Source organism: Ooceraea biroi, chromosome 5, assembly GCF_003672135.1.
Source record: "Ooceraea biroi isolate clonal line C1 chromosome 5, Obir_v5.4, whole genome shotgun sequence".
NCBI lineage: Eukaryota > Metazoa > Arthropoda > Insecta > Hymenoptera > Formicidae > Ooceraea > Ooceraea biroi.
The window spans coordinates 15,513,576-15,529,757 of NC_039510.1; the positions used below are offsets into that span (position 1 = coordinate 15,513,576).

The 16,182-nt window shown below is 41.1% G+C and overlaps 2 protein-coding genes across 3 annotated transcripts in view; both read right to left on the reverse strand.

Annotated features, from left to right (window-relative positions):
• Window positions 1–16,182, reverse strand: part of LOC105286458 (neurocalcin homolog) — a 121,042-nt gene that overhangs the window by 59,060 nt on the left and 45,800 nt on the right. The window lies entirely within an intron of this gene.
• The window catches only part of LOC105286457 (neuronal calcium sensor 2), a 101,956-nt gene that overhangs the window by 40,610 nt on the left and 45,164 nt on the right, over window positions 1–16,182 (reverse strand). Inside the window, exons 1-2 of one of the 2 annotated variants that reach the window (XM_011351417.3) lie at window positions 8,587–9,181; window positions 6,094–6,574 (exon numbers count right to left, since the gene is read on the reverse strand). The exons of the other annotated variant lie outside the window; for it this stretch is intronic. The gene's annotated coding sequence lies outside the window, so the exon portion shown is untranslated. Of the gene's footprint in view, window positions 1–6,093; window positions 6,575–8,586; window positions 9,182–16,182 lie in introns of those variants that run through there. 2 annotated transcript variants of the gene reach the window in all.

The following is a 16,182-nucleotide window of genomic DNA, read 5'->3' on the forward strand; positions in this document are numbered from 1 at the left end:
TGCATACTTATATCAATAATTATAAAAATAAAATTATACACGTCAAACAATACTTAAGCGTAAGGCACGATGTGAAAAAACCTTTGGAAATATTCCTCAAAATTTCAGCGCGTACTTCTTTTAATCTCAATTATCTTTTATTTCTTGGCACAAGGGAGCATGGTTGCAATCTCAACTAATTGCCAGCTCTACCGTCTACTTCTCAACTAAGCCCACCGCAATTGTTCATCTTGCAAAGTCCAACATTCCGTGACTGCACTTTAACGAAGTAAGTGTGTACTGAATCGCGTGCGATCCAGTTGGACGCCGAGTTGGATGCCGTAATTGAAGTCATCGCTCGCGTCCATTAATTCCAGTAATAGACACACGGTTGCACAATGGACATACACGAACGGCAAATACGTTTAGTATTCAATTTACGCCATCAGCATCGATACACGATCCGACACGATCGAAGCGCGAAACCGAAGACGGTAATCCGATGACAATGATAATGCACGAGATGAAAATCATACTGCGATCACATTCATGTACGCCATGCGGTTTGCCGCACTTGATTTCGGGGATGACAGGATAAAAAATAAGCCGCGATCGTTCGTTGCAATCATCCCTCGAAGTTGTCACGACGCGATTACGACCTAGTTGGGAGCCCGGTCCCGCTGCATCCTCGTCTCAACGGAGACATTCATCGATCTCATTCCCGATTCTTCCGACTCAGCGAATAATTTCAAGTCGATCGAGAGTACCAAACGGCCGTGTTAAATCTGCTCTTTCTTTTCCTCTCTCCTTCTCCTTCTCTCTCTTCTTTTTTTTCGATGCATCCGCTTTCGTTGGTTTATCCGACTTTTCGATGTAACGAGCTCGGAGCGGATCATAAAGTCTGACTTGCGACGACTTGGAGGCGATGATCGCGGCAGCTCGCTGAAGAAAATTGTTTACGACCGTGCACGTCGACGTCCATTACGTCGCCTTTAACTATCAGTTTTATATATTTCGCTGTACGCCTCGCATCGTCGTCAGGTGGATTCTAGAGACGTCGCCTAGTGGGATTTACTGCCCCGACGAGAGATCCCAGGTGGATATTTTATTTGCGATGTCGGATCCTGTACGGTTATTAATCATTCTGTCTCACATGAATCTTCTGTGATACTTCCATTCGCGTTTCGAATTTTCGACCATATACGCTATGTCACAAATGATAGTCATGTGTGCAAGGATAATAAATTATCCTTACGACAAATGTAATTTTTCTATGCTTCTCTCTCTGTCTCTCTCTCTCTCTCTCTCTCTCTTGATATATTTTTAGATAATTTTAATAACGTAAGGATTTATGGATCACATGTGCTGTTGATATGCGAACAATTGCAATCTCCATTTCTGATCTTGGTGTACGCGAGAATACGTGCTTCAAGTAGACAAACTTTGGAGGATTATGACGGTTGACGCTTGAGACAGGCGTTATGATTAATCGATCGTCATTATCCGATCGAAATACAAAGGTTGCGTGTCGTAACGCGTTGATATCACAATTGCAGCAAACACGATTGAGCAGGCTCAATACGGCGAACGATCGCAGGTATATAGCGGCCAAGTAAATCGAAAGGAAAGATCCACGTACAATAGGGCTAGGATCAGTAGCTCAAGGCCGCACTAAATCCTGCTGTCGTGCTAGATGTTCTAGTATCGATCCTACGAAATGGCTCGCCTCGAAAAAGGCGAATCGAATTGTTTCTTTTTACGTTCGCCTATCGGTTGGATAAAAATCTGCTCGTAAATTGATCGATAACAAGCAGAGACTGGCCCTTTAAAAGAACTCGGTGTCTCATTCCAGTTCTTTCTTTCATTCGCGTCATTCTTCTTTCTTCTGAAATGATGAATGTAATGAAAAATCTGTTATTTTATTAATTCTTTTGACACACTTACTTCAATTATTTGTATTGGTTTTAGAATATTATTTAGAATATGTAATGTTGATCGTATTATGCTAAAGTAAGGATAATACCTTTTTCTATCCTTTCTGTAAATTTCTTCAGACCGTGACAATAACGTGCAGCTATAAATTGCATGATACTATGCGCGACTAAAATGCCATACTAAAAATATCGTGCTTGTGATTCCGCGTATTTATCGTGCGCTCAAATACAGACTTGCACCGTTCGAGCGTTCTTACGTGTCGCGTTTACGTAATCAGCACCGTGCGTAAGACTTTGATAATACTCATTACTCCTCGCATTCGATACTATGAATTATTCAAAATCATTGACTCATATTATACACCCAATCACAACCAGTAATGACGATCCAGTTAGAAACGAGTAGCGCGTGCTGGAATGTCAAGGGTGACTGCCATAGTTCAATACAAGTCAAGATCCATCTAGATACGATAGGAGTCGGATTGGTGAGCCAAGGCTGCGCTAAATTCCACGTTCATTCTGTTATTAGACCGGCTATGTGATCATCAAGCATCCTGATTTACAATTTTTGTCTCACGCGATTATATCGATGTGCAATCGCAAAGAGGAGCTTGTGTTGGAACAAAATATTCGGGCGTATCTGTGCATGTTGAAGTAAATAAGGTATAATCTAGGTTTTCCAACCGACAAATAAAAGACTATTTCATAACTACGTCTAGTTTCGTTTGCGTATTAATCGTTGAAGGCTATTTCTATTATCATGAAACGGCATTATTGTCATGGTCAGTAATAACATTCCTATTATTCAAGGAAAATACATGTCACTTGGCGAAAGTGGTATTTTGTAAAACTTCATCTTAGTTATCTAAATAACGCCAAGATTACGGTCGCGTATAGTGTAATAGCTAAATAATGAAGTTAAATGTAGAAAATTGTTCAGTAATTTCCGTATTTAAAAAGTTGAAAGCCGAAACGTGCGACAAAGCGATAAAAATCGTTTAAAGTATAAAAGAGGATTCCGCGCACCGATCGAGTACTTAACGTAACGACCGTTGGAACGATTTATAGGTCTATCGAAAGTCTTTTTAAGAAGTTACCGGTGAGCCAGCACGAAGGAAATTATTCAAATTGCCTTCGATCCAGCGCGTCGGTTGAACGAGAACAGGCACTTTGCGTTTTCTGTGTAGTTATCTCTCTACATGTCATAGTGATGCGCATCTAGATCCGAGCTACGAGTATCCGAGAGCTCATTGCACACACTCGGATTTGTCAGCAATTTAATGCTTTACGAAATGTGCCTGAAAATATGATTCGCGAGCTGCGAGCGACAACAGGATACCAACCGGAATGTAATATGAAGTATATTTTTAGATACGTCCGGAGGCAATATCGTATTCGACATTCGCAAGAATGTGTAACGGGCGAGTATATCCGATATTGCCAAAGATATGACAAAAGTTCTCTTGTATTTCTAAAATACATTTGAAACTTTATATTTATATAAATATTTATATAAATCTATTTAAAAATTGATATCATCATGTTTAATCACAAGTACTAATATTTTTCAAACGACGTAAGCAACGAAGTATAAAAAGAAATCTTAGCAATTATCGCTTAAGCCAAGTAGTATATAAGGGAAATAATGGAGCTCGATGAAAGGAAATATGAAAGAAAACCCGAGATTTGATTAATGTTGGATTCCAAAACGGAACCCACAAAAGGCAAAAAAACTTTGATAAAAGATGAACTACGGCTGGATTTATTGTTGCACGGCCTTGTGCTACTTTCCAGCGTATACGCTGGATTTTAACGCAGCTTCTCCGCACTTAAAACATCTAAAAAATCGATAAACGCGCGTTTATCCTTTTCATATCAAACGCATCGCGAATAGAACAGCTTCAGTGGCTACTTCTCTCGGATTTACGCTCTAGCGCGGCGAAAACTTCAAGTTAAAAAGAAAAACTTCGACATCTGCGCGAACAAAAAATATCGTATGTGCGCTCGCGCATTCTATGATTCTTTTTATTCTTGTTCTGGATAGTCTGCCAGCGTATCGAAAAAGCAAAAATCACGCTATCGTAAATCATTCTAATTTTCAGTTGTCTAATTACGCAAAATCGATTCCTTTCATCTTTCACATATCGTTAAAAGAACGGGAAAATAATTGCCGTCAACGTTACCTCAAGCACGCTTTGCGTCGCAAGTGTGCTGTGATAAACATGAAAACGGCCGACGAGCCGAAGATGATGGACGAGAAGTTACCGCCATGAGATCGACCATGAATTATGCAGACACTTCAGCCTCATGGCTACGTCGCGGTTGGATAAAACGACGGGAAATTGAACGACGGGTAACATTGTTAATGCGCAACGAGATGAGTGTTAAATCGTTCAGACGTCAAGTCATGAAACGCACTATCGTGCAAAAACCACTTTATAAGAATCAAGAGCGCCAGTTGCGTCATTCAAATTAAGACTGAATGGAAGACAGCAATCGATAACAATAAATAATTGATCGTTATTTACTGTCGAACACTCTTGCAAACATCATTCGTATTTTAATGTTAAATATAATAATAATATAGTAACATCATGATAATTACCATAATATGTATTGTTATTTATATTTATTTAATTTATCAAATTTGCTATTATAGCAATCCTTTCTTGCAGCTGCAGAATGTTATTTCGAGACGTTTCAGATAGGAAATTTTCATGCGTCTTGAAGTAATTCTGCTTAACGTTTCAATTTGCATATTTTACTGGAGTAGTCTTAAGAATGTAAGATAAAAATGTTCATATTCTTGCATAAACGTGCAAACAAGATAAGTCTGAGATATAATCTCAGACGCATAATGCAAAAGTATACGTAATTTTATTACTATTTTATATTTTCCTGATGAAATGTACTCATTTATATGAATAATTAGCTGATATGGATAACGGATAATGTAGAATTAACATTCTATTAATTTTGACGAGAAGAGACAATTAAAATTCATATTTTAACTACATACATATCTTTCTAAATTATTCAAACAGAATTTCCATACGACGAAATATAACTGTTATTTTATTATTCATTTTGATCGTCGTAAAATAACGATCACGGATTAATATTGTAAAATCTTAATCTTGGAGCTGTTGTAAAACTCTTAATTTTCTAATTGAACGTGTATAAAGGATGTTTTGTCATAACGATACAGTGGCGCGTAAGATGCGAACAATAACTGAACTTTTCGTGACACAAATGCTCAAGGTAATTCGACGTGTTCCCTAATTTACTCTTCCAGAATATTATTCTTGAACATGCAAATCCGCGTGTTTCTCTGATAAACGATGTTTTAAAAATCATATCATATTTTCATGTTTTTTTACGATTTCCTCCAAATTTTATCTTTTCTTGATCGCGAGCCTTTTACCTCTCTTCTTAACTCTCATGGATATTATTAGCATTCACACATTTAATTCATATTTGTGAACCAAGACTTGAAATTGAAAATGGTGCTATCAAATAGTATCAGAGATTTTTAATTGTTAAAATTGCATGTACTTAAATTGCACGCAAATTGTAAAAACTGCACCATCTTTCTTATGAAAACTTTAAACACATTGTCGGTCTAAATTGTTCACTATTTGATAATCCATTCCTTTGACATATTAGCATTAAAACATTAAATAAAATAAATGAACATTTTCATGACACGTCAGCGCTCTGAGTAGCACTATTTCATATCGAAATCAGAAAAATCACAGAAGATACACAGCTGTCAATTTGCTCGGTTACACAATAATATTAAAGCACGATACAAGAGGAGCAAGAATACTAGCAGCTTATCGAAGAATGCAATTCTCGATGCTTTAGACATGGAAAAGTCTATTTTTGATCAATCGTCACATCGTTATCATCGCAGATACACAAACGAGTGATTTTTTAAATTTCTGCCTATTTTCATCGTCGGGATAAAAATCCTCTCGAAATTATACGGCTTTCAAGTTCCACTTAAAGTTCAGCAATTATCTCTGACATAATAGGCTACCTAGCGAAGCATAGAACAGTGCAAGAACGGCAAGTGAAGGAAAGATAAGAGAAACAGCGGAGAAACTTTACGCCACTGCTTCCAGACAAGATCTGCGAATTAATGAACGCTAATGAACTGCACGGAAAAGTAGCTTACCACTTTACTATTCACGTAGCAGCGTGTTCCACGACACCAGAGGATCTCCCGATGTCTCCGTCGCACTAGGATTCTCGTGGTACCCGAAAAGAACAGTAGCTTTACTCGGAGGAAACGGTTCGCGTCCTCGTGCACTTCTTCCTCAGACTCGGTCTCCTCGACGTCCTCTGCGCATCCAGCAGGGATCTGACCGAGCAGGAAGGCGACGAGCTTGGACGACGATCGAGAAGGAAATTGCCCCGAACAACTGGGTCAGCAGCCGGTTACTCACGAGAAGCCGTCGTTCGTCCGAAAAACTGTGCCCGCGAGATCGCCGCCGTTGGCACGAGCCCTTTCACGACACATGGAACGCACGCTGCGTGAGCTGCGCGTATATATACGCTCGCGAAGCTCGCAAGTCACTGCTGCAGCCGGGCTGGTTCCCTCCTGGTACGCGCACCCTCGCGCGCAATTCGCGAGTGCATATTATCGCGCCCCCGTCCTGCGGATACATCACAACGCATGTATAATAATTTTACGGCACAAGTGAGCGTCCGGCACGAGCGTATTGCATATTCGCAAGCTATCGATCGAGGCGTCTCGGTGGTGGCCGATAAAGGGCCGCAGCTGCGGCGAGAAAGAGAGAAATGAGAGGGTACTCGGCCGCGTTTAACCCATTACCCTCCGTCCATCCGTCCGTCCGTCCGTCCGTCCGTCCGTCCGTCCGCCCGTTCGTTCGTTCGTTCGATTGCATTGCCGGGTCATGTCGATTAAAGTTTAAGCGGGGGCTTAAAATCCCCGGATCGACGGATCTCTGTACGCGATGGGTGGCCGGTCGAATTTATTCTAGAGCAGTGTTTAAAATTTCAAGCCGCTCGGAGCAACAGGCCCCACATCCGATCGACCGTGATCCGCTGCTTTTCAATGTTTGACGTAAATCAAGAGGTAAGCGAGGGGTACACGGTGGTGTTGCTTATTTACGTAGCAACGGGTGAGCAACATAGTATTCCACGCGATTTCGTATGGTTTCTCTCTCCGTATTTACACGAATCAACGTCATCTCACGTACACGGTCGTGTGTAAAAATAGGTCGAGACAAATTGCTTATTGATGTAATCTCGCGTCACCGCAGTACAAATAGATACGCCACAATAAATCAATCCGTCAAGTCTCGCTAGGAGTTTCCGCTAAGTTTTCGTACGAGCCGCTGGGTTCCCTGAATTCCCATGCTTGAGTAATTTTGATTCGATTTTCTTGTTGCGCAAAGTTAATTTGGAGCTTAATCGCTTCTCAGCATTGATAGTCTCAAAGATCTTGAGTTGCAAACCGAGACTTGGCAATGGTACCTTACTTGGGGATTCCGTTTGGATTATTTTTATTATTCGATCAAATTTTACTTGATGATGATCAGTTCGATCAAGAGCGATGCAAACATTTCAGATTTTTACGATTTCTTCCATCATAAAATTATCTTCTTCTAAAGCCAAGTGTGCAAATAAAATTGAAAATTTGATTGCAAAATTCGTAAACCGTGACGCAAGTAGCAATTGCAATTGAAGAATAATATTAAGTAATATTAAATTCAATTAGAAGCAAGAAAATGAGCAGGACTTCACATAAATAAATCAGTAAGTATTTTTTAGTCTTATTGTATCGCATTAATCATATTCCCATTCGTCTTTCCCGTGCAATTTATCTCAACGAAATTCTCGTCGAACTACAACTGAAACTACAAGCAATCTCCTAAAAGAGCTTAGCGGTCCGACGTGAACGGGAAGTCAAATCTGATCGAGTGACCCTAATTCCCATCCAGCTATGTATCTCTCATCTGCTTTGCCTGCAAAATGCACGAGGTGACTCTCGGACATGTCGGTATACAACGAAAGGACCAAGACGTCGCATTCCTGCCTTGCTACATCCAAGATAGACGTCAGTCCTGGAACGTTTGGACGGCGACCTGGCCTCGTCGGTATACCCGACGTTTGCCGGCTCGACAGCTACTCGCATATTCCGAGAGACTACCGACGAGAAAGGGAAGCAGAGGGTTGGCGAATCGAGAGATTTTCCGCCCTTTTCCCAGCTCGCTCTTGCCTGTACACACCCTGGAACTCCAGCGAATGCACACATTGGAGCGGAACACCCACACAAGATCTTCCCTTGTCTTCGGCTCTTCAACCCGGTTATGCCGGTACCGTGCCCGGGAGGAAGAGGGGGAGTGGAGCCTTCCCTCCGACCTCCCTCCCTTCACTAGGTCGCTATGCTAGTATCCCTCGCTAATTAGTCTTACACTCGCGCCCTCGCAAAAAGAAGGGTTGCTTCTCCAGAGGATACTGTGTCGCGACTTAAACGTCAGCGCGATTTCCAAGCGATCTCCTCTCTTTTTCTCTCTTTCTTCAATCTTTGCTGTAACGCTTCACAACTCCTCACATGCCTCTTTCATCTCTTTTTTTACACTTTTTTTTACCGAGACCGCCACGTATGATAGTGCGAATAACAATATGAAATGATCCTTACACGTGATGCCCGCTTTTCTGCCACCGAGATCAACGATCACCACCGAGAAGGGTGCGTGCTCGATCGGAAAAGACGGAACGCACGCGGTCTTCTCACTTCTTATCTCTCTTCTTTTACCCCGCCTCACAAACAGCTTTTGATCAACCGTATAACTGAACAACTGACGCGATCAGCACGACGCGTGGATGTCGACTCGTCGTCGACGGAGTGAAGAAGTGTTGGAGTGAAAAAAAAGAGAAAAGATAGGGATGCCGGAAGGACGGTTTCGCGCGGGATGCGTGGCGCGATGATGCCCTTCTACCTGGGAAGGAAGACGTCAGTATGGGGGATGGGAGGGGGGGGGGGCGGGAGGGTGCGAGGAACTGGACGGATCGACGGAAGTGACTCGACTTCTCGTCTAGCGACGCAAAGAGTGCGCGTCTCCCGTTGTCTCTCTCTATCTCTCTCCACCGGAACCTCTCTGTACCGGTCGCGGCGGATTGCGCGTTCTGCGCGGCTCGGCTTCGGACGGCGAGAGAGCGACGCGTTTTCCTGGCGCGTACGGCGAGTGCGGCGGAGGTACTAGCTAGAGCGAGGTCTCTCTCCCCGAGACTGATCCTGCGTGCTGAACGAGCCGCCTCCACTGCCGCCACCATCACCTCCCGCCACCTCCACAGCCACAAGGCTCCTCGCGGCCCTCGCAGTGCCCCCTCCTGCTTTCCCACCTTCTCCTACTACCCTTCCCGCCGGTTTCCCTGAGCTCGCGAAAGCTTTTCCACCTCCCGCTTTCCTCTCTTTCCCCTCCCTCTCCGGTGAGGACTGTATGCCGCTTCCGTCTCTATATCGTTCGCACCCGTAGGGTTGCGTATCTCTTCTACTTCTCTTTGGGATGCTTCTCCCTACTGGTGTCCTGCGTTCTCCTCCGACTTCCGCCACCTTCCGCTACTGTCCACCACCGGCGACAGAGTGTGACGGTGTCCGCTAATGTTAACCGTTTCTCTACCGAGGTGGATGGGACGGTTCTACCGCAATACACGCGCGATATCGACGTTTTAACCGCCACGCGTAGCCGCCTGCACGTCGGTTACGAGGGCGCGAAGTCGTTTTTGAGGATCACCTCAAATTCGTGGCGAGGATTGTGGCGAATTACGAGAAACGTTTTTATTTTGTTGCCTTGGACGTTCCAAGGCTTATCGTTGCGGAATGCTTCAGAGTATTACTTAATAAATTGCTCTAAATTGTTTGGATTAAGAACGAACTAGATTTCGGAAATTTGTTATTGGATTGACTATTGAAATAGTATTATTACTAAAAGTTGCACAGATACAAACAATCATCGACAAATAATAATTGGAGAATATAATAATTGAAGAACTCGTGCTTCTCACATAGATTTGCGCCAACTGGCGAGAAATTTACCGCAATTTCCTGCTCTAACGAAGATTAAGACGTATCGTAAATCATTGTGGTAATATCGCGGATCTTGCAAACAAGATATAATGAACCTATAGATTAATACGCCATACAGGTTGAATCATTGTAATGAAATATTGAAAATGTCGTGGAAAGTTGCACAAATTCGTCGATATGAATTCTCACAATCATAATACTTGTATAATTGCCATCGCGTATTCTGTCACACTAGCTATTCTGAAAATGGTGTGCTTGAAAGTCATCTAGATAGCGATGTAGATACGTAGCGAGATCCTAGAGAAAAATTCTCAGATATTTATATCATTCTCCAGATAAACAACTCGCATTATTCATCGCGTTGCGTCATGCCGCGCAGAAACGACATCGCTCCTATTCAAAAGCCCGCAATGCTACGCGTCGCGCTTCGTTACATTGCACGGAAAGTTGGATTGTCCGGTGCAATATAGATCGTTTCTCATGCAAATACGCGGCTCCATCAAAAATCGATTATCGATATCCACTGCGCGGAACAAACAAACGTGCTACCGATACGCGCCAATACGCGTCAACACTACCGAAAAATCCGGATCCGGATGACAGGAGCCGAATCATCGTACTTCGATGCAATTAATATCGATTAACGCTTTACCGATGGGCCCTAAATGAGAGTGAAGAGGTGAGCTTGTTCGGGCCGCAGGTGCGGAGGGAGACCGCCCGGGGGTGGAATCGTGTCGCTGTTGCCGCAACAAGGGACGAATGAAACAAAAGCGCAGCTTTTCATCCCTCGTGAACGCGCGCGAGCACACACGCGGACGGTACACGTCGCACGTTCGCTTTTGAGAGAAACCAAGAATCAATAGTCGTTGTGCTGGTCACGTTACGGTATATACGGTCATAAGTGTTACCGTATTATGTCGTCCAGCGAAGCAGCGAAAGCTCGGTCGAACGAGCGGGCGAGCTCCGCGGAAATCTCTGAATTTCATCAGGAACACACGCGGATGTTTTACGCTGTCAGGACGGGCGCAGTGCCGCTTATTTCTGCCACGTGCTGGTATCGGTAGAGGGATCGTTTTACGTGCTGGCGAATAAAATACAGAGGGAAGAAAAGATATGGGAGTTCGTCGTGAGCATCTCGGATTACCGTCGAAATAAAAAAGCGGATCGCACGCGGAAATGTTTTAAACGGAGGGAAACGGAGTATGGAACGTGGAGATAGAATCTGGAGTTGCATTACGTGAGAAAAAAGAAGCGATGTTATTCTGATATTATGATTCCAGGGACCGCGACACGTACTCGAGAGTTAAATTTTGTAGAAATAAATACTGGAGGTATTTATCTTTATCAGATTCATTTCCAAACAGAGAGAATAGCAAAAAGAAACATTTCATCAATATCGAATGCATTAATTGATAACTAACTCAATATAATTCAATAAAAAGTACTGTTTTTTAATGGAATAAAATAACTTTACATAAAAGGCGACAATTATTATTGCTTGCAGTCAATCAGAGTAGACCGGGGAGCAACTATTTATTTGACAATACAGCGAAATTTTGATCGATTAAATGTCACATATTGCACACATGTAAAATTTTTTCATTCATTCACGTTCAATTAAAAATCGTCGAGCGGCAGCTTTAAATTGCTTCTATGTCAATATGATGGAATCTTGCATTCACAGCAACGTACTGTCCAGCCATAACGCGCTCGCTAAAAAAGGGGCATCGTTCTTCCAAAGCGACCATTCAATTTTCTGCACCAGCTATTCATGCTATCGCGCGACTGCAAAGCGGAGGGATCTACATTACGTCGTGCGTGAATTCGCATTGCGAGAAAATGCGACGGTATAATACTTGTCATTGTACGTACGCGTGGTCTCTTCGACAAATTCTTACGATTCGCCAATTTGCTCGTGCACGGAAAAACAGAAACTCTTAGCAATTACGGCAGATACGATCTGAGATGACAGTCAACGAGTAAAATACCGCATCGCATCTATGAAATGCGCAAAATGCCACGCACGTAGCGTAAATATCCGCAACTTTGCAATCGCCGAACCGAACGAGTGCTCGGTCGTCACGGTATCGATCGTGTCAGAATTCTTTGGCGCAGCAAATAGCTCATAATGGCCGGTTAGACGTAAAAAGCAGCTTCGATTGAAGCCATTCTCGTTTGCATTACCAAATCAACATTCAAATTTGGAACTGACAAAACAACGAGCGATCAGTTTGTTTCTGAAATTCTAGTTTTGCACACGTATTTTCTCTCTGCGCTTACATCTTGTCATCGATCACCTGCATTGATTTGGATAATCGATAATGAACACAGATATTGCGACGAGAGTTGACCGAAAACGTTCAGAAGAGTGTTTAGAAATAAATATGCTTCGCGAAAAAAGTTAACTTGTATATTTTATCCTTTTTTCTACTCGTTACTGCAGTTGACAAATGCAGATGTACAGATCCAGAGCTTCGTAAGAAATCGTCTTATAAATGTCCGTAAAGTGCCGGTATTGTCGAGAAATAAACGGAAGAAAATATCGGCCGTGATGTCTTCATCGTTATGCCGCAGAGGCGAAGGAATTTCTCATAGATTTTTCTGCATCCTTGAGTCGGCAAAAAGCTGCCGGCGCGATTGCACAACCGACGTAAGCTCGGTCGTCCCTACGAGATCCGTTCTCGCGTGTACTTTCCCTGGCAAAAACAGCGAGAGAGGCAAGAAATGTATGCTGCGCACCGCGAGGAAAGTTACAGCTAAGTACACGATGCGATTTAAGAGAAGAGACACGATTTTGTGGCGAACACGCGCCGCAATGTTGAATTTAAAGAACCCCGGGATATACCTGCTCCCGCTGTTCCCGTGAGAGAAATGGGTTCGTGAAAGCTGATTATTTTAAAAAAGCGCCGTGGAAGAAAATTCTCAGACTAACGAAATCTTTCTAAACTCCAAATGAAAGCGAGCATAAAAAAGAACGCATTAGATATCAATATTGATAGTTATGAGACATTCAGGTTCTCGTTATTCATGGAATATCATTTTAAATATATAAAACAAAATTTATTGAGATATAAATAGCATTTTTTAGAAATACAATTGTGCGAGTGCACGAGTACAACAAATATATCATCCCTATATAGCGATGAAAATTGTGCAGCACCAGCTGCGTGCAACGAACCTTAGCCTGAGAAATGCATTTGCTACATTACTTAGTTTCCCTTCCTGTATCGCATGTTATCATGTTTGCTTGTACAACGTAAGCATTAAAATAAATTGGGCTTATAAACTTCCTGTCCTGAACCAGCAGCTTTGCCAACACTGTCATATCATAAGTAATGCTACAAAATAAATCGAAATGAAATTGAAGATTTTATTTATATCGTGATAAATTAAATTAGAAGTATTTGTCGTTATCCTGAATTTAAAGCCGTTATTTTTCTGTTTCTGTATATTTAATAGATGAATACAGCTCAATTATTGAAACAAGTATTGCGTATTAAAAATATTACGACAATTCGTCAGAGCTTATCCGTAAAAATATAAATTTGTTTAGCGATATCGTCAAACAAAAATTGCATACTAATCCTTGAAAAAGGATCCTGCAATCGTATCTCATTATTGCAAAAAGTACATCTGTGAGTGTTTCTACTAAATAAAGCTCGTAACGTTTCTATGAAAAAAAAAGAAAAACTTAAGAAATTACAAAAAAGCTTCTGCTTCTTGAAAAGGGATTGTTTGGTATCGCGAGAATTCAATTTATTTTCTTGTCCATGTCGAATCCACAAAAAAAACAACACGCAATCTCACTCAAAACCCTAGTGCAAGCTCCACATTTCTAACATTCCCGCACGTATGTACCTCAGAGAATCTCCAGAAAATACGCATTCATCTCCAAGGATGCCTTTAAAGGATGCCTGCACTTTAACGCATCAATGATAGTAGACTTCTCGAATAACTTCTCGAATAAAACAATGTTTGATGTGATTTATAACATGAAGTTTATTATTATGTAGCATAATAATAACGTAACGTCTGCAGCAAGATGGTCCCGGGAAAAGCTTTAAATATTTCGCACTGAAACGCGATTATATGAACCATGTCGCTCTAGTTAAAGGTTTAAATATACTGCCCGAAATGGCGTGCATTACGTACGATGCATATTTGATTCGTTAGCGCGATCGTTATTGTACGCCGCGTTTGCACGTTGCGGATACGTTAATGATAACGCTGAAAAATATTACAAAGTCTGACCTTTAGGTCAGCTATGCAAGCAATCCTAAGAATATGCTTGCGGTAAGAACTAATTTATTAAATCCGACTTGATTAAAATAACTTACGTGTATCTGTGGGCAGATAAGAAATATTTAATGTGTCCTTTATGTAATCTATTGTTCAACTTGGTAACGTAAGAAGAAGACAAGATCGATTCACATTTCAATTATTATTTGGGAAAATAATCGTTCTGTATGCGTCGCGCAAATGTCGTTGACAGTGCACGAGAACAAATTCAATATTCACCATAATTGTCACCACAAAGCAATGTTCTAATGAAACATCGCATACTGCGATCTTTTACATTTCTCAATCTCAAAATAAAATTCCGCAGATTTATCTGTACGAGCGCAATATACGCAATACGCGTGCTAGAACTACAGTTTCATTCAAGAAAGACAGTAATGGAACGATACAAAACGAAAATCAAAATATAACTCTGTAAAATAGGACAGCACAAGCAATATCAAGCGAAGCACTACTAACTTGCAATACTATCCAGTATCGAATAGCTAAAATGATAAGCAAAAGTACAACTTTCACTAGCAAAAGCAAATTCCTTTTTTGAATGCTCACCTTTAAATGATACACAAAGAATTATTTATTGCAGATAACTGAAAATCATATCATTTTTAATAAAATGAAAAGATAATCAACTACTAGTACATCGTACTAGTACAGTACGTGGAGTAACACGTGTAATAGCATCTCATTATATTTAGCCCTTTACCTAATCACCCTACATCATTGCTTTTTTACGGCCATCCAATTTGCTGTTAACGATGTTGTACAAGTATAATGATGTCATAGAGCTGAGAATGGGTCTTAAAAAGCGAGATTTTAAGGGCGAGTCGCCTACCGTTCGTAAATAGCGTTGCACATAAGTATACAGGCAATCTCAAAGACTGCAATGCTTCTTTTAAATCATAAATAATAGAAACCAAATTAGCAGATTTTGATTGTAAAAGATTTGTAGTTCTTATTATTAAATAATATGATTTTTAAATTTTTTATTTGCATAATTGCAAATATTCTGTAACCGATAAATATTACTCTACATTAAAAAAGATTTTTACACATGATACGTATGCTTGTATCACTTTAAAGTTTAGTTTTAGAGAGCTTTGTTAAACCAACGTAACATGTAGTAGCTAGATTCCCTTTAAAGCGTCCTTTTTATCCTATTTTATCCTTTATTCTATTTTAACTTTGTTATCAAAATCTCTTTACACTTTCGTAAACTACAGCCACGGCCCTCTTTAAGCGCAACAACAGCTGGCGCACAATTATTAAAATACGCTTATTCCAAAATGTTACTTCGTTTATCTATTACAAATTTATAATATTTAGAAATATTAACAGATAATTAAGGATTAATGACGATCATGCATGGATGCGTAATGTAAAAAAACATTTCTAAAATTCTTTCTTCAACTGCGTGTTTTCTCCTTTTTTACGATTTTTATGTGCGCGATTATGCCAAATTAGAAAAGATCAGTAATGACACTGTTCAATTACTAGTGCTGTCAATTCAGACTGGTGAAATCGGATAACTAGATACTTCTTAAAATTGATATCAAAAATGAGAAACTGTGCAAAGAGATAATGAATCAACTTCACCAACAGAACTATAACATCTAGAGAAGACGTGCGGCTTTTGACGCATCCTGTAAAGCCTATGCATGCGATTTTGATTAGTCGTTGCATTAACAGCAGGTTGTGCTCGCGTGCCGCTTGAAATCACGTCGCGCACGGATAACGTAAAAGTACGGCCCGGTTGTGAGAACCTTGGCGCGTAAGAAGAAATTAAGATCATCGTGGATAATGATTCGCGCGAATATTTTCGAAAGCAGAAAAGATCTGGTCGCGTGTCGCGCGGTCACGAAGCAAAAAAGGGATATGTCGCGTTTATAGTGCTTGTAACTATACCTTGCC